Source organism: Natrix helvetica, assembly GCF_964273705.1.
Source record: "Natrix helvetica genome assembly, chromosome: 1".
NCBI lineage: Eukaryota > Metazoa > Chordata > Lepidosauria > Squamata > Natricidae > Natrix > Natrix helvetica.
The window spans coordinates 251,543,709-251,564,036 of NC_138548.1; the positions used below are offsets into that span (position 1 = coordinate 251,543,709).

Consider the following 20,328-nt stretch of genomic DNA (forward strand, 5'->3'; position numbering starts at 1 on the left):
ATACAGGGGACCAATATACCTATTGGTAAATGTATAAGTACACCCCATTACACCTATCAAAAAGTACTGTGGAACAATCTAAGAGTAAAGATCAAAGTTTTACTTCTATTCCAGGATTGTCATTTAATGGTGAGCCAAGTCTGTAATTATGAGTAAACCAAACTGTTATCAAAATATCAGAGGGGAGGTCACAAAGTCATTGCCTACACTGATAATGCTTTTTGGAATTGATTGTGTTCTATAGAGAAATAGAAGTTAAAATATAAATCCAAGTGTAAAGCTGAATATCCAAAAAGTTGCTTACCATCAATCATCATATATGAATTGTCATTTAGTTAAAAAAAATATTTGGGAGCTGACTTTTCCATTAAAACTTTCTTAACAACCTATCTGTTTGTTTGAAATTAGGTAATGTTACGTAGGAATGCCATTGAGTACATATCTCAATTTGGAATGAAAATAAATCATCACAGCTGCCTTACTACACAGAAGCTGAATTCCTCACACGTCCACAATCACATGTTTCAAGCGATGGACGTGTATTCATACATTCCCCGAGAAGGTAAAAAAAACAACTATTGAAAACAAAATAATGGGCTATGAAGATGAATATGTCTGCAGACATTATTGCTAAAGTGTAAGGGTGCCATCATTTCGAAGATTGGGTATCCCTTTGGAAACACTGCTTCCCTGCTGAGTTTCTACCTGTATGGTTATATTTAATCAAGCCTCTCTCTTTTTTAAATTTCTCTTTCATTTTACTCTAGTCCCTTCTCTTTCTTGTACAATTACCCCTACCCTTATGACATCTATTTTTTTACTTTATTTTGCCCTACTTTACTTCTTACTGTGCTTTTTCTGCTAGGAGTGAAAAAAAGAGTAGGAGAGAGTGATTTTAATTGTATAAATGGGGTCCTTTATTTTACAAATCATTAATTTTAATCAGTAGAAATACATTTGCTTAAGAGTTTTTGTCCTGGCTCTCCCCTTTTGGGAATGTGATTTCTGGCACTTATAAATTGACTCAGACAAATATGCATGTAGAAGTGCATCAAACGGTCATGCACATGCATTTATTGGGAAGGACAATTTCTCTTGGATTGGTTTCAACTGGCATTAGTGACTCTAGGTTAACAAGATGCAAAAGCTGGTCTTGTTGTATGTTTATATTGTTCTGTCTACTCTTTTGTGGCTTCTGTAATATCCATCTCAGGATTTTGAATGACTTTTTCAAAGCAATTCCCCAACCCTAACTACAACCTGTAGGTCCCACTCTTTCAGCAAAACTTCGTTCCTGGTAAACCTTCCTTCCTGGTAGAGATTGCAAGCTTATTCCTTTTCCTAGGAAGGACAGAAAACAGAATGTAAAAGGACTACATATGCTACAGTAAATAATCTGTAATTCTAAAGAAAGGGTTTTTGTGTGTGTAAAGTTGTTTTTATTTTTTTACATTTTCATTCATTGTGTAACAAAGAAAGTAATAGGAAAAAAGCAAGAAAACAAGATGCTAATAGACTAGTTGATATTCAAAGCAAAAGTAATTCTTTGCTCTTACAGCTAAGTACATGTATTTTCTTAATTGTCTTCTTTAGGACCAAAACATGTGTATATCTAATTCTGGAAATATTTCCTTTCTCTAAAAGAAAACCTGAAAAATGCTTTTATCTTGTTTTAAAAAGAAAGTATTTCTGAAGGAAAGTAAGTAATCTGAGAGTAATACCTACATATATTTCAAAAGTTAAAAAGCTTCAAGCATAATTTATTTTGCTTCTTAACTATGGGGGAGCTAAATTGCACATTCCGGAAGTCATATATTAGGACTAGTGATCTACGATAGTAAGATGCTATAGTAAGAAAGCCCTATTAATGTCTTTTTTCTCTTTTAACCTCCGTTAGGAAGTTTGCAAACCCTTAGAGAGGAAGAAGGTTGTTTCAGAATTTTTGTTCTGCACGCACTGTTGCCTAGAGGCTTTACAAGACAAGTCTATGAGGCTGCAAGGAGGAGTCACATTCAAGTACCAATGATACATATCTTCTGAAAAACATCCGCAAGATATATACTACACATCAGTGGTGGGATTCAAAAATTTTTACTACCAGTTCTGTGGGCATGGCTGGTAGGCAGGGCATGGCTTGGTGGGCGTGGCTTGGTGGGTATGGCAGGGGAACATGTAAAATCTCCATTCCTTCCCCACTCCAGAGGAAGGTTACTGCAAAATCCCCATTCCCTTCTGATCAGCTGGGGTGGGGGTGGGGGGCAGTCAGAAGTGGGGCCAGTCAGAGGTGATATTTACCAGTTCTCCAAACTACTCAAAATTTCCACTACCGGTTCTCCAGAACTGGTCAGAACCTGCTGAATACCACCTCTGCTACACAGTCTGTTAATGTAGCTGTCATTATATGTGCAAGTAGCTATCCCTACTATGATTAATCTGGATCGTCTGACATATGCTTCTTCTCTCTGAATAGACCATGACGCTGATGTTCAGAGTCTGAGGAGAGCTATCATTTCGTTAATAGAAAGCTTTAATGAGTCACAGTGGTCTGGAAAGTCACCCTGGCACTAATCAGGTACCTGAAGAATACAGTAGGAAATGTGACATAATATGATAGGGAACATGACATTTTAGGCATGTTCAATTAAAATGCTGATTTCAAATTGCACTATGCTTTGCTCTCTCATTCATGACATTCAAATGTCAGTCATGGCATTTCAAATAAAACATTTACCTATCTATAAAAGGACAGGTTCCTGCATTGTTGCAGGAGGGAAAAGAATAACTACTTGTTGTGCATCCTATGATCCTAGAAACTGATTTTTCTATACAATGATGCTGATTGGCTTCTGACTCTAAACCTAATCTGATAGGGAAAGTTTGCACGGGTTTTCATTTCCCCTGATAGCATAAATAGTCTAACCTAAGTATTAACAGACATTAATTAAAAAATTAAGTAGCACACACATAGAGAGGTAAATGAGTTTGGGACTTATATTTAAGGCTGCTTTCTTATCGCTCTACCACCTTATAGGAGGATATATGAGAAAGTTTGCTGGTGGGGGATTTCTGCCCAATGGATTAAGTGCAGCACACAGGGTCTGCCTATGTGATTCATAACTCCTCATTGCCTCCTTCAGGATGTTCCATATGAGAAATAAAGGTACAATGTATGCTTTTAATTTATTAATTTGTATCCCACCTTTATTATTTTTTGTAATAACTCAAGGTGGCAAACCTATCCAACACATATGCTCTTATTTTCCCCACAACAACAACCCTGTGAGGTGGATTAGGCTGTGACAGAGCAACTGGCTCAAAGACACCCATTTGACTTTCATGGTTAAGACAGGACTTGAACTCAAAGCCTCCTGCTTTCTAGCCTGGTGTCTTATCAATTAGACCAAACTGTTAGCACTATTTTTTCTTAAACTGAATTGTTTAAGATGGAAAGTAGGAAAGTGATAATCTAGGGAAGGCCCATGTCTTGTCCTGTGTAGTAAACTTTAAAAACAGTGTCCAACACAGTAAATTTAAGTAAAATAAAGTTTTAATTACTTGAAGAGCCATGGTAGTGCAGTGGTTAGAACACAGTATTGCAGGCTACCTCTGATGACTGCCAGCTGCAGTTCAGCAGTTCAATTCTCACAGCAAGTTTGAATCAGCCTTACATCCTTCTGAAGTCAGTAAAATGAGGACCTTGACTGCTGGGGCAATATGATGACTCTGTAAACTGCTTACACACGGCTGTAAAGCACTATGAAGCTGTACATAAGTCTGCTATTGCTATTTCATTTATTAAAACATTGTAAGTGGCAATGGCTAGGAAAAATGGATAAGACAAAAAGAAATGTAAAATAAATTACATCTACCATCCTCCGGAGTCCATTTAAGCTCATGCCTACTGCTTCAATGACTCCACCCAGCCACCTCATTCTCTGTCGTCCCCTTCTTCTTTTGCCCTTAGTCTTTCCCAGCATTCTCCATTGAGATCTTTCTTCCCATTAGGTGGTCAAAGTATTTGAGTTTCATCTTCAGGATGTGGCCTTCTAAAGAGCAGTCAGGGTTGATCTCCTCTAGGACTGACCGGTTTGATCGCCTTGCAATCCAAGGGACTCGCAGAAGTCTTCTCCAGAACCATAGTTCAAAAGTCTCAATTCTTTGGCGCTCAGCCTTCCTTATGGTCCAACTTTCACAGCCATACATTGCATACAAAGCGAGACATAAATTAGTATTTAATCAAATATATAAATACAAATGGCAAAAGCTAATCAAACATTTCCAAAATTTCCAGAAGATTCTGTATTTCAAAGCTTTAAATGTACATTTGCTATTCTGAAGAATATATTTTCTTAAAACTCAAAATATAATATATATATATATATAGCAACTATATCGTTGTTTGCCATCATACAAGTAACTTGTGCCATTAATGAAGTTATTTGAAAAATGAGAAAAAGAGACAATTTAATATTGTACTGATCAATTTTGAATTATTTTATGAGATTCAGCTGAATATAAAATTTATCAATAAGACATAAATTGATTCTAGCAAGGATTTGCTTGTTTATTCTTTTTATGTCTGTTCTGTTCAGACTGCAAAGGCACCTCCAAGACATTTACATTAGAATAGAGGATAAAAGCATAAAAATAAATAAATAACCCAACAAGAAACAGTAATACAAAAGGGTTCCATTTTTCATTTGACAATTTCTTTTATCTCATTCTAGCTCCAATCAAGGTTAAATTCTCATCTACAGGTTCTGGTATTATAAAAACTACTCAGGTATTACAGAGATGTCATTACTATTGTCTACTGAGTTAGTTTCTTTTAAAAAAAACCCTGTTAAATGTCAGTTCAGGACATAAAGAATTCTGTGAGCAATTTCATAGTTAAAGCAAGCACTATACATCTGGAAAAGGTCAGATTTAGCAAGGTAGCTGTTGATTTAGAGATACACGACAATATTTTTCTCCATTTCTATTGTTTGTTCTGAATATATTTACAAAAGAGAAATAACTCTAGTGCCTTTGGACATTCATCCACAATGAAAATGGGGTTGGATTCAATGGCTTAGCTGACCCATTCTACTCTACGAACATAGTTGGAATGGACAATATATTTTGTCATCAAATAAGCTCTGCTTCAAAAATCTTACTGGTCTATTAAAGATGGTAACAGTTCTGGATAATATAGACAAACTTTTTCCCCCCAAGCGTACCTTGAAGCCTTAGGTATATATGAGAGACTAGCTGACTTGATAAATTGACACTTGAAAATTAATGAATAGTTACCATTGACCTCTCCTCTCCCCTTCTCTCCCTCAGCTTACCCCACAGAATCCTCCCTATCCTATCCCCTTCTCTCTCACACTCTTGTCCCACAGAAGCTTCTCTTCTCCTAGCCCCCTTCTCTCCCTCAGGCTTGCCCCACAGAAACCTCCCCTATCCTATCCTCCTTCTCTCCCTCAGGCTCCTCTCCAAACTCTCAGCCAGCAGGTCATGTGCTGGCCACACCCATGACCAAGTTTTCAGGTTGGGAGGGGGAGTAGAACGTCTAACTCTTTAGCATCAGAGCACGTTAAGAATAATATAAGAAATACTAATGCTCTGATTATTTTGAAAAATTCGTTGTTAGCACCAAGCACCAAAAGGCCAAGAGGAACATACATGCCAAATTTCAAGTTTGTAGGCTTTACGGTTCTGGAGATTTTGTGATTCCCGCATGAGTGCTTTTGCGTTTATATATATAGAAGATATAGCCTGGGGATTATTTCCTATAAATCAAAGGGTGTCCTGAAGAATTTCTGCTTTGGAATTTGAGCATGTGAAAGCTCCAATTCCATTCATCTAATCCTTTTCCCTTTGGAGAAACAAATCTTGACAACTCACATTAGAGGTAGGTCACTCACATTCAAAGGTAGGTCACCATCATCATTTTCCATAAAAGATCCTGGGAGTCACAGTGTTATTATAGCAGCAATCAGCCACTTGGAATGTAAGGAGAAGCAGGAGTGTCCTTAAAGGACAGGAGGAAAAGCCACTACCAGGGCAATGGTCAGAAAGAGAGGCCTGAACATGGGCCAAGAGAGTAATGTAAGAAAGCAACAAAAGACAATGCTCTCCCCCAGGTCACATGAAAATAAGAGACAGGGGGAAGCACATTCAGATTTACATTATTCTGTTATAATAATGAGTACAATAAAAGTTGTACTGGCCTGCATAGCATAAGTTTCTTCAACTATTTTACTTTGCAAGCTAATACTGAAGTCTCCCAGATCCTGAACTATACTGCAGAAATTTAGTAGCAAAACTGCTGAATTTCATCAGCCCAACCTTTTTGGAAATCAATTAAATGGAGATAGAAAATCAACCCGAAGGATTCTTTTAAAACTATGTTTTAAAGGCATGATTGGAGATTTAGTTTTGCTTTCACTTCTTTTCCACCCTTGAAACCCTAAAAATTGTGTGAAATGTTTCAGTTCCACAACTTCTGATGACATAATCACTTCAACAGAAGGAGTGCATTGCCACCTTGAAGATTGCTATGCTGAATTGCAATCCCCAAATCTGTAAAAATTGCTCAAGCTATTTCTGCTTTTGACTGAGAAGATTGTAATTGCAACCCAAACAGCTATTGCTGATAGGTGGTTTAAAAATGTAAATCATGCCTATAAGATATTTATAAAAGGTCAGCTCCAATCTGTTAGTTATAGCTGTGTTCCAAGAAAGGAAGGAAGGAAGGAAGGAAGGAAGGAAGGAAGGAAGGAAGGAAGGAAGGAAGGAAGGAAGGAAATCTAATGAAGTAGTTATAGTCCAGGTGTCAAATTCAGGGTCCAGATCTAGCTCATGGGGTGCTTAGATCTGGCTTGCAGGGCTACCCTGGAAACAGTGAAGGACCAGCCTGCAGTGCCTCTGCCAGCAAAAATAGAGCTTTGTTTTTGCTAGCAGAGGGTTGCATGAGGCAATCACAGTTGAAAATGGAGCTCAGGAGCCTGTTTTCGCTGGCAGAGTGCTCGGGCTACCATAGGCACCCCGGACACAAGTGACATCGGGTTGGCCATGCCCTCCCTGGCCACGCCCCCTGGCACCACCACCAGCCCAAGGTCAAACACAACCCTGATGTGGTGAAATCAACCCTATCTAAGATTAATTTGCTGTCTTTTAAATTTGTTCCTGTTACATACCCGAGGACTATCAAATCCTGAATATTTCAGCACTAGCCCAAAGAAATGTGGACATGATATATCTTGGATAGGGCTGAGAAATCCACAGTAAAATCTATATAAACGTGGCTGGTGTTCTGCTTAATAGTTGGAGAGTTCTACAAATATGTAATGGAAGTTCCTGCATTCTTCCCCACCCAAGGTTCTGATGGGAAACAGTAGCAATGCACCGAGATCAATTTTGTCAAAGGTCAGGAAAGGAGATGAGATAGAAATCTGAGAGGCAAATTGTAAAGCAGATATCATAAAAGGCAGGCTGAGATTTAAGATGCTGAGAAAACAGGAAAGGGAGAACACCGTGACCTGGAGGAATTGATTAACAGTAAAGGGAGGCTCTGTTGTCTCTCATTTCCATCTGTTCTCTGTCCATCAACAGTACTTATTTTTCTCTCTTTCAGAATCCTCCCCTTCCCTTTCTGATCTCTAAGCTCATGAGCTCCTAAATCTAACCAGTTTGCCATGTTCCTCCATTTAGTTCCTCCAATCTAAATGCATTGTCGCACTATCAATTGAGTGGTTGTCAACACAGAACCACCAGTAACATGTGCAGAGGAATCCAGTTTACCAGAGAAGAAAAAACCAACTTACTATCCTTCCTGGACATCCTGATTAGCAGAGATCGTAATAGCAAACTAGAAATACAAGTGTCCACAAAAACTATCCCATGCCAACCAAGTGCTCCACTACCAAAGCAGCAACCTAACTCCCCACAAGAGAAGCTGTGCGAGAACTTTATTTAGATGACTACATCTTTATTTAGATGAATGCTGCAATCCTGAACAGCAGAAAATGGAAACAGAGCATCTATACAACATATCCCAACAAAATGGATATCCACACAACTTTACCAAAAAGTGCCTGACCACTCAACCCAATACAGTGCAACCAATGCAAATCCTAAAAAGAATACACTGATATAAACCAAGAACATATCAGAAACCACCAATAGATTACTACAACCGCATGGAATCGACATAGCACACAAGCTAATTATAAAGCCCTTCAAAACATCATATGCAAACCAAAAAGACCTATCAGCCCTAAAAGAAAAATGAGGAATCATCTATAACATACAATGTAATGACTGCAACAGCTACATAGGACAAACAGACAGAAGACTGGTAGAATGCATTCATGAACACCAACTAGCAGTCAGAAGACATGATGAAAACTCTTTAATTTTGCAACATATAGATTGGACCAAAGTTTCAATTGGGAAACTGTGACCATCCTAGAACAAGCCAAGTCCAACAATACTAGAGAATTTCTAAGAAACCTGGCACTCTGACAAGCTAGCCATCAATAGACATATAGGCATAAACAATATCTATAGGTTATGCAAAAAAGAGACAATTTACAAGCCAAAAAGGGAACAAAAGCAGCAAGCAGCACCCAAGATCAACCTCAGACCAACAATCAAGGAAACAGCACCCCTATCAATAAACAAGTCAACAGTAAACAGCCTGACCAAAGAAACTCTAAGACCACCCCCACCAACACCTATAGAGCAAGCCATTAGAACATAAACAGAGAGCAAACCCCACCCCTTATTAGCATTGATGATGTTATCTAGTTTGGGTAATGAAACATCTGCAAGAAAACGAACAAGCTCAGAGAGCACCAAAGATCTCTCAGTTTGAATCATGTGTGTGTAGAGTTATCTCTAATTTAAATCTAGGCTTTTTTTTCCTGCTAGAAAGCTGCTCAAAACTATTTATATAGACCTGTTGCCTGTTATTTTACAAAACTGAGATCAATTTCCTTAATGACAACTTCTCTCAGTAAAATCCTGTAAACTTTATCCTTTAGAATCACAACTAATGGCATTAACAAAGATGTGTCTGCTAGCAGCATGAAGCCAAATTGGATCATCTAATGGTTTAATTTGGTTCCAGTTTCACATTGAGAGTGCCCCATTTATTGCAATAAATGAATTAAAATATTAAATAAGGTGTTAAACAGCACACACAAAAAGGACTGTGAGATTCCACATAACAGTTTAGTATTACCATTGGTTCTAGATCCAGCCTGAGTGAAGAGTTATAACTAATAGATTCCAGAAGACACAATCCTACCAGGTATATAATAATCAGATCATCAGGATCCACCAGATGGCATTAAAGTAAAAGACATGATTGTTTCAAGAGATCCAACTATCTGAAACTATTGTTAAACACAGATCACAGCTATTGTTTACGCAATTATTGTTGGTGCCATCATGGTGCTAAGCATGCACCATGCAATAATAAAATTTACACATACAAAAAAATATCCACCAAAACAAAAAGTATATACTCCACTTTAAATCCACTTTGTGATATAGTTTATTGATCACTAACTTCTGAATGAAACTTTCCCTATTTGAGAATCAAGATAAACAAGTATGCACTACATATCTGTTACATTTTTTACATAATTCCTTATTAGTAACCTATGACTATTACTAAGTGTTGTATCATATGATTCTTGATGAATGTATTCTATTTTATTTTTCTTTATGTACACTGAGAATATACACACCAAGGACAAATTCCTTGGGTGTCCAATCGTACTTGGCCAATAAATAATTCTATTCTATCTATTCTATTGTAATCACTAAAGTAGTATTTGGAAATACCATCAAGGTTCATGAACAGGAAGAACTCTTCCTCTCCCTCTCCTTCTCCCTCTCCCTCCCTTCCTCTCTCTTCCTCCCCCTCCCTTCCCCCTCCTCCCTCTCCAATGAAGGCTCATTCTACATAGCAAGGCTTCATGAAGAACTTTAATGACTGCTCAAAATATACAAAACATGTTGAAAGTTTGGCAAAAAAAGTCCATAAACAAAGTGAAGAATAAAGATAATGGTACTCTCTGGGTCTGGTCCAGGTATAACTGGCAAATGTTTGCTCCAATTTATAAGGAGAAATGTTGATTGCTATGATCTCATGACCACAAATGGGAAAATTTGCCATTGGTAGTTACTGGTGGATAAATGTCCCATTTCTTTAAGTAGCCTGAAGTGCATCTTGACAAGATTGGCTATATCTAGGCTGGGCACTGTATCTGTTATCTAGAAATATGCTTAACTGGACCCAGTAGAGCATATGTTCTGCCATATATATCCTCTATGAACACCAAAACAGGGCTAATAGGTGCAAAAAGTCCAGAATATTTCTGGATCAAAGTGAAAGCAATTATAAAGAAAATAGAAGTTGCCAATTTTAACTGAAGTCATTTGCTGTAGGCAACAAATGTTGTTTTTTGCCCCAGGCTCCCAGCCCCAGTGTTTTGACCTCTTCATATTATGAAAGTGGGCACAAACCAGTGGATTCCAAGCTGACTCTATATTCCCTAAAATGTGATACTTTTAGCCAACATCTTCAAACAACTATAGTCCTTCTGATTTTCATCTGCTAGAGCAAGTCTCCTAGGAAGATTTTTTTGTAATTTTTGATTTGAATGACCTTTTGTTCAACCATATTCCTGACCCTTCAGCCCAACTCTGAGTCACAAACTCTGGTGAAAACAAGTCAGCTATCTCCAAAGGCAGGTTTTTGATTTTTTTTCCCACTTTCAGGCAGTTGCTATTTGGTTCCTCACCAAGGATGTTGCCTTGCAAAGTTGTTGAACTCCTACTTCCATTAACCCTCACCAGCAGGGTCAATAGTGGGTGATGATGGAAGTTGAAATTCAACAATATTTGGAGGGTCTCAACTGTTCATAAATATGCTTGTCTGAAATCTCCCCTTTAGTGGGTCTATGCTCACGTGAGTGATGCCAGGCTGTTTTTCTTGGTGCAGTTGGAATCCAAGTATTCCTGGGAACAAAGAGAGGTGTTCTAGCTAGGGAGAACTCGGGTGGGCAGATGGAGGTGAGCCAGGACTTAAAGCAGCTAACAGCTTTTAATGGTAACAGGTTGCCAGCGCGGCAATTCACATTTCGTGCGTGTAGCTAACAGGCAACCACTGTGCCCTGCTTTGACAGCCTTTATATATGCCGGCTATCAAACCGGGAACCAATCAGCAGCGAGCACAGCGCCCTCTGGTGGAACGGATGAGAGGGAAAACTATAATACACAACACTCCTTCACACTTAGAACGTGCATGCGTAGTCCTTCAAATACCTTGGGCGGTGTCGAGTGTGCCTGGACCTTCTGGGGAGAACTTCTACCCCAGCTTCTGGAACTGCTGGGCCTCTGGGCCCAGACCTTCCCTCCTCCTCCCTGGTCATCGCTGGAGACTCATGGGGAAGAACAGGTAAGGCCCTTGGATTTGTATTATTATTTTTACCCAGTGACTGTTGGGAGAGGTAGCCCAGGGCCTAGGCTTCTTGTTGTTCGCAGTTTGCAGGGGTAGGCCCTGCCTTGGATCCTTCTCGGTTGCGGCCCCTTGCCGGCTTCTTAGTTGATTCAAGTGTGTCTCCACACCCAGCCATCCCCCAGCTGTACCAAGTAGGAGCATGGGCCCGTGATTCTTTGGATCACCACTGGGACCCATAGGGGGTGGCCAGTGTAGTTTCTAGCATAGACAGCTGCACTGACATCAAAACCCTTTAGAGTGCTGTGGGGCATAATCGGGGTGCAGCCTATCTAAGGTGGTCCTAATGCGCCAACCCATTAACAGTTCCGCCGAGCTTTTATTGGTAGTGGAGCATGGAGTGGCATGCTGCCACAGCAAGATTTTGTTAATGTCTTCTTGCCAGTTGTGGGGGCCAAACCTTGCTAATGCGTCCTTTGCCATCCGCACTGCACGTTCTGCCAGACCATTAGCTGCAGGGTTGAAGGGGGCTACAAAAGCGTGTCTTACTCCTAGCTTGGTAAAGAACGAGCTCAGCACGGCTGAAGTGAATTGGGGCCCATTGTCAGAAATGACAAGATATGGTAACCCATGCTGGGAATCATGGGTTCCTGCCAGATTAAACATTTCAGTCCCACATAAATTTAGGAAGCACGACTTCTTACGTTTCTCAGTCAAATCAGTATAGTCGTTGGCTTCTAAAAAACATTCGTATCGGGAAATAAAAGAGTCCCACGTTTCTCTGGCCCCATTAAACACAGCCAGAGTGTTCATCGACGCCATCCTGAGGCGAATCTTCGGCTCGTGGAGGGTAATCTGCGGTCCTCTTCATATTCAGTGATTCACTCGACCTCTCGTCGAGTGATTCCCCTGAGGGAAATTCAGCTCTGTGACTCAGCTCAGCTTAGTGACTTTCAACAGCTCTGCCTGGGCTCCTCCTCTGTGATCCCACCTTCGTCGCCAAATGTTCTAGCTAGGGAGAACTCAGGTGGACAGATGGAGGCGAGCCAGGACTTAAAGCAGCTAACAGCTTTTAATGGTAATAGGTTGCCAGCGCGGCAATTCACATTTCGCGCGCGTAGCTAACAGGCAACCACTGTGCCCTGCTTTGACAGCCTTTATATATGCCGGCTGTCAAACCAGGAACCAATCAGCAGCGAGCACAGCGCCCTCTGGTGGAATGGACCAGAGGGAAAACTATAATACACAACAGAGGAAAAGTGTTAGCGCTCAAATGAAGCTACTGGTCAGAGACCAGAAGGTCATTTTTTTGTTTCAGAACATTATGGTAATTGAAGGATAAAAGGAAAGACCTAAAGAGCTGATAAGACAAACTGGAACTTCTCAAGGCCAGACTAAATTGTGGCTTTCAAAGGGCAATGGACAGAAAAGTTGGTGGAAATATACAAAATCATCCATGCTGTTGAGCTCCTAACTCCACCCCATCCTAACCCAATGCTTGATGGAAGAGCCAGATCTTCAGAGGTTTCTCAAAAACTAAAAGGGTAGGAAACCCTAAAATCTCAAATTAGAGATATTCCAAAGGCTGTGGTGGCCTCAGGAAAAGTGTGCCTCCAAGTTCCCGACTGATGATAACATTTGAGGGAAGGTACATGGAGTGTGCCCAAATCTAGTGAGACAGGTAGATACCCTCAGGAAAGATGGTTCCACAAATAACTATGTAGGTCTTTTAAGAGTGATAGCTCTCATCTTTAATTTTACCCATAAAAAAGTGAAGGTCAGTGCAGTTCTGGAACAGCGGTGTAACACAAGCAAATCATGGAGCACCCAGAACAATGTGCATGCTGCGTTCCAGACCAGCAAGGGCATTCCCATGTAGAATACAGCTTTTATTAGAACACTTGCATCTTTAGAAGTGGTGAAAGTTTTTGAATTATCATTTTTGTTTAGATTTCTAGATCAGAACATTTCTATAGCAGTTTGCCTTGGTACTGCAGGAGAAGATTCTTCTTCACTTGGTCTTTTACCATGAATTGAGATATTTTATCTTCAACTTACAAAAGGTCATTTAGTGACCATTCAAAGTTACAACAGCACTGAAAAATGTGACTTTTGACTGCTTTTCACACTTACGATCATTGCAACATCCCCATGGTCACGTGATCAAAATTCAGATGCTTGACAACCAGTTCATATTTATGACCTTTGCTGTGTCCTGGGGTCATGTGATCACCTTTTATGACCTTCTGACCAGTAAAGTCATTGAGGAGGCCAGACTCACTTAACAACCAGGTTACCAATGTATCAACTGTAGTGATTCATTTAACGATTGTGGCAAGAAATGTAATAAAATGGGGCAAAACTCACATAACAAATGTCTCACTTAACAATATAAATTTTGGGCACAATTGTGGTTGTAGGTTGAGGACTACCTGTACTACTTCAGATTTCCTGGTGATGGGGCAGTCCCAAACCATCCAAAAATTAGTTATCTCTTCCTAAGTGTGTTAACTTAGCCAATTCAAGTATAAATTATACAATTATAATTTACAATGCACAATTAATATAATTGATTGATATTAATATAATTAATTGATATTAATATAATTAATTGATATTAATATAATTAATTGATATTAATATAATTAATTGATATTAATATACTTAATTGATATTAATATACTTAATTGATATTAATATAATTAATTGTATCTGTGGCTACTAAGATTGTTGGCCATGCAGGTATAAAGATAGCCAGGGAAATGATTGAAGCCTCAGAAACAGGCCCCTTGTCAATAAGCAGGAGTGCTGATTTACCACTAATTTATCATGTACTTAGGAGCCAAAGGCTTGGCAGTACAAGGAAACACTAGCCAATCACCGCCCATCAACCAATAGGAAGGCACCACATAAATATGACTGATGGAATAGCCCAAAACACATATTTTGGTAGAGCAACATTTCCTGAAGTTGGGCTCCAGCACCAGTCCTAAAGCTCGGAAGAATAAACCTCTGGTCCAGATTGGATCATGCAACATTATCCTGGGATACAAATATTTACCATCAATCTTCTTTCTCATCCTTCCTCTTTCCTCAGACTAAGATTATGTTTTTTAGAATAACAGAGTTGGAAGGAATCTTGGAGATCTCCTAGTCCAACTTGCTCAAGTAGGAGACTCTATACCATTTCAAACAAGTGTGCTGTCCAGTCTCTTTTTAAAAACTTTCAGTGATAGAGCACCTACAACTTCTGAAGGCAAGCTGTTCCACTGTTTACAGTATTTTTCTGAGTATAAGACGCACCTTTTCCCCCTCAAAAGAGAGGCTGAAAATCTGGGTGCTTCTTATACACTGAATACAGCAATTTGTGCCTCCTGAAACCCTTCCCCCTTCACCAAAATGGCCATGCATAGCCTCTAGGAAACTTTTAGAGAGCTCCTGGGGGCTGGGGAGGGCAGAAATGAGCAAAAAGCACCCCTCCGCAAACTCCCTAAAGGCTATTCATGCCTCTTTTGGGGGAGGAAACGGGCCCATTTTTGCAAAAAACTGGCCATTTTGGGGAGGTTTGCAGAGTGCAAAAACTGCTTTTTTATTTTCCTCTTCAAAACTTTGCTGCATCTTATACTCCGGTGTGTCTTATACTCCAAAAATATGGTAATTGTTCTCACTGTTACAACATTTCTCATACGTTCTAGGTTGCTTCTCTCCTTGATTAGGTGTTCATAATAGCCGCCAAGCTCAAGTCTTCATAATAGCCGCCATCTATCTTCCCCAAGACCATCTCCATGGTCCTCTGAAAGGACAGGCAGTTGTTTGGTTTCCATAGTATAAGACCTGCTTGTGATTCTGGGATTTTGAGTTGCTTTATGGACCTTTGTCTGCTAAATCTTTCATTTCATCCACTGTTGATTCATGGCCATATTCCTTCTATTCCTTAAAAGCTCCAAATAATAAAAAAGCAAGGACTATAGCTGAAATAAATACTTGGTTAAATGTTTTAGTAAGGTAATTTCCAGACCCTTTTGGTTTGGATGGAAATGTACTTAGTTCACATAGTGGAAAACAAAGAAACTTTAGTGTAACAAATCAAATGAATGGTAGCTTGAAGAGCCAATTTATACAATTTAAACTATATAATTGCTGTTTTATCTCTCCTGAGATTCATTTGCAAAATGAATTTGGATTTGGTTGGTGAAAGCTTTGCAAGAATACTGGAGAAAGCTAAAATAGGATGATTAGAAGTGAAAAGAAGGAAGAAATGGAAGGAAAGAAGAAATTGAGTTTTCGGCAAGGAGAGGCTCTTTTGAAGGAGCTTGTTTTTAAGTTCTGGCAAATGCCTGGACAAGTTCCTGTGGTTTTCTTGGCAAGATTTTAGAAGATTTCAGGTAAGGTTTATCTGCCCTTACCTGTTTCCTAGATCTGAGAGAGACTGACTTGCCAAAGGCCACCCCTGGCTTTATTCCTAAAACAGGTCTATAACTCTCAGTCTACCAGTTTCTAGATTGGTACCTTAACAACAGCATCAAGCTGGCACCATGTGTGTTTGTATGTGTGTGTGTGTGTGTGTGTGTGTGTGTGTATTTATTTATTTAACCATGTTCATATGGTATACAGATCCAAAAATTTACATATTACACTAAAGTGTTTTGTATGTTGTAAACATAAACAAACATTATAGCTTGGTGTGTTCTTGGTGTGTAAGGTCAGCTACATGATTTCATTGAGTGTTTAGTATATTGTTGTGTTTTTCCTGTTGTCTACTGATGCAAAAGCTCAGCAAAGGATTTCGAGCCTGTAGTCACGTTTTGAGATCTTTCCAAATGAGATGGAGAATTGATGCCCCCACTAGAGGCTATTGATCTACAACTTCCCTCAGCATTAGTCGCTACTATAAAACTAGATCTGTTTCAATCAGATGACATGTCTAGATTTGAAAAAGTCATCTCTCCTGATGAGTTATACCCTGCAAGAATTGGATCAATGAAAGGGATGGAACCTTGCTGATCTCAATGTCTTCTAGCAACTTTTTAAGCTTTTAGTCATAATGTTCAGCAGAATTGGCTGAGGTAAAAAAGAAAAAAAAATGGTTCTGAAATGAGGAAATTGGAAGAAGATGCCAGGAAAGAAAAGAGAAAAGAATCCAATACAATTGCCTCATGGGTAGAGAGACCCACTACAAAATATATTTGCAAAACCATACTAAAAAGCGTGTTCCACATTTGCTAAAATGGCCTAGTGGGTTTTAGCACATCGATTTTCCTCTTTTGGATTAAACCCTTACAGAAATGATGTATAAAATAGAAGTCAATGAGCCAAATTGTCTCCACATCGCCAAATCATCATTTTCTCCGAAGAGAGTGGATTCATTCAATGTGAAATGAAAACATTTTATCCCTTGCCAAGCCATGACCCCCTGCCTGCCAAGAGTCAAGACCATCCATTTCCCATTGAGCTATTCAATTGCTATTATCCCAGAAATTCAAAAGGCTGTAGTAGAGCACAGTGGGAGGAGACGGGGAGGGGGCCTAGGAGATGGATGTCTATAGTGGCTGTAAATAAAAGCATATTTTCTATAAGTAGGACCAGGAATCTCTGGGACCTGCAGAGAAGGTTTGCTATAAACCACTTTATCAATAGGGAGACAATGTATTCCGCTTTAGAAGTAAAGTTTGGTATTAGGGCCTGTTGCTCAACAGATGGCACAAAAAAATCCAGGTCTTTGGAAAATAAGGCAAACCAAAAAACAACAACAACATTAGACAACATTAGTAAAGTGAAATTATCTAAACTGAATTCAACCTCAGGGTATTTCATCAATATGTCAAACTACTTTTTCTGGCCAAATTACCAAAGTAGATAGAAGGGCTCCCATCAGAGACCTACCTGGGTCTCACCCTACATGGCTTCTAATCTCAGTCAGCCAGATACCACAGCCACCTGCTAAGGCTTTGTAAATTAGGAGTTGCCTCTTGCATCACATTTGATGCTTATGCCAGGGGAAGATATTTCACCCTGAACTAGATGAGGCTTAGACCACGGCTTTTTCCAAACAGCATATCTTCAAGGAGCGAAAATGAAGTCCAATAACAAGTTCTAATTAAAAAAAAAACTTTAATAGAAAAATAATAAAATAGAAAATAAAACAAATCTATCTAATTGTTACATTTTGGCAGAAGCAGTTTGTCTCCCAGCTTCCTGGCAGATGGACAAAGATCAAAAGGAAAGAAGTCTCTGGAATGTGTGATGAGCATGCGCAATAAATCATTGCTGATAAGGGCTTATGACCTGCGCAGTAATTCATCAGTAATTATTCAGTTCAGTTCGACTAGCAAACATTTAACGCAGTGACAGCTTAAATGCCAAAATCAGAACATTATAAAAATATTCTGTGAAACTACTGTGTTTCCCCGAAAATAAGACAGGGTCTTATTTTCTTTTGACCCCTGAAATAAGTGCTTGGCCTTTATTTCGGGGAGGTCTTATTGTTTTTGAAGTGCAGGAGGCGGCGAGTGTGGTCACTTCATGGCTGCTGCTGTGTTGCAATATTTTTGAGGAGGGCTTATTTTAGCACATGCGCTCAAAAGCCTGATCGGACTTGTTGTCTGGGGAGGTCTTATTCTCGGGGAAACAGGGTACATACTTCAACTTATGACAGTTCATTTAGTGACCGTTTGAAGTTACATCACTAAATAATGGACATGACCATTTCTCACACATGACCATTGTAACATCCTCAAGGTCATATTATAAAAATTCAGATGCTTGGCAACTGGTTCATATTTATGGCCATTGCAGTGTCCCAGGGTCCATGTGATCACTTTTTGAGACCTTCTGACAAGCAAAGTCAGTTGGGGAGCTTGATATACATGTCAATCATGTTGCTAACCTAAAAACTGCAGTGTTTCAATTAACAGCAAAGAAAGGCTGTAAAATGGACAAAATTCACTTAACAACTGTCTCACTTAGCAACAGAATTTTTGGGCTCAACTGAGGTCATAAATTGGGGACTACCTGTAGTGGCTTTTCATTTGTACAAGGAGTGATTCAATTTGTCTCCTCATACAGAGAGTATTTTGTGTGTCCCCCCTCCATCAAACAACAGTTGAAGGCTAGCTAAAGCATCTGGCAACTCCAGTGAATCCCTGCCTCTCCCTACATCACAGGAGCAAATTCCACATGTCAATATATAAAATAGCTACTTTTTCCTCAGATCCAAACCTGAGACAGCTGCTTTATTCCGCCTCAACAATAATTATAGGGAAGTAATGGGGCAGTTGACAATATGTGTCATTCTGGTAAATTTGGTATTTTGGACTGTTCCTTTACATAGGACATAACTGAAGTCCTATAGACTTTGATGCTATTAAATTCAGAAGAACAGTTTGCTCATGTCCAGATATCTTATAATTTATCTTCCTGAACTAATTTTCATCCGCGCCTTGGTTCCTCCTTCTCTGAAACCCAAATTAAATTTCATTAAAACTATTCTCACATCTTGCTAACAAAATATAAGATTTAGAACTTAGAAATCTCAGATAAAAACTCCCGAGGATATCTAGAGGTCAGCAAGGGGTTGGAGTTTTCAGTATCTCTTTCTACCATCTTTCAACATTTGAATTTTTTTTCAGCTCAAAAGCTGTCAATTTATTTCCATTATAATGCTGCCTCTAATCCCTTGTGTCATTACTTGTTTTATCTTCACTCATCCCCCCCCCTCAAAAAAAACCCCCAAAACAAATATAATTTGCATTCTCTGCTCCCTTCAAAAACTCTCAGACTTGATTTGTTTGTCAAAAATAAGTCTTCTGCTTTCTTAATTCTTGGCCTTTTTTCCTTCCCCGTCTGAAAAAGAAAAACAAACACAACCAGAATGAAAATCCCAATACATTTGCAACAAATAGACGAAAAAGAAATAATGATTTATTGAATTGCATTAAAAGCATTGCTCCACAATTTTGACTCCTGGTATTATTGCTTCTCCTTTCTTCAGATATACGATTTTTAAAAGGTATCTTTCCTCAACACAACAATCACATCAACAAATTACTGATTTATTTACCTTAAGGTACTTCCTCTAAAGTTTTACTTCCTGATTTTCCTTTTGCACAGCCATACAATCAACAGAAGAAAGGCTAAACCGTTTGAGGTCCCTATTCTAGGACTTAAACTCTAAGCCCCAGTAAAAGTATTAGAAAATATTCTCCCTCGGTATGTGATTAGCTGTCCCAAAGCAGCCACATCTGGCACATTTTGCAAAAGAGATGGAACTGTAATCTCTGGACAGAAGCTGCCAATCACAAGGTCGATCTGCACAATGAAGTTGTCCTGGTGGGAGTATGGGCCACAGACCTTTTCTTGATGGCAGGAATGCACATTGTGTTCTCTACCAACCTTCCACCCACTGGGAAGGCAACCTCTGACCATCTTTTTATGCTACGTGTCAAAAGCAGTGTTTTTTTGGACTTCTGGCAGCACACACGGCAGGTATCCTGCTGTGATCTGTTTCATGTAGGCAAATTGGATACCGTACAGTGTGGTAGGAATGTTGGCTACTGCCTTCTACCGCTGTTTTGTTTTTTAAATCATTTTTCCTGAGGAGTGTACAAGGTGGGCACAGACACCACCCACATTTTCTCCTCATTTAATCAGGTGAAATAGACCAGAGTTCTGCCAAGAACTGAACTATTTAAAGAAGGACTAGTGGTAAAACGATGGCAGTCTTCCAACATTTGAGGGGCTGCCACAAACAAGAGGGGGGTCAACCATTTCTTTAATGTACCCAGAGGCAGGACAAGAAGCACAGGATGGAAGCTAATCAAAGAGAGAACCAATGTAGAACTAAGGAGAAATTTCCTGACAGTTAGAATTAA

General features: G+C 39.3%; 1 protein-coding gene across 1 annotated transcript in view; it reads left to right on the plus strand.

Moving 5' to 3' along the window:
• Positions 1–429: 429 nt before the first annotated feature.
• The window catches only part of UTS2R (urotensin 2 receptor), a 28,010-nt gene continuing 8,111 nt past the window's right edge, over positions 430–20,328 (plus strand). The window contains exon 1 of the mRNA XM_081946406.1: positions 430–562. The gene's annotated coding sequence lies outside the window, so the exon portion shown is untranslated. The remainder of the gene's footprint in view (positions 563–20,328) is intronic.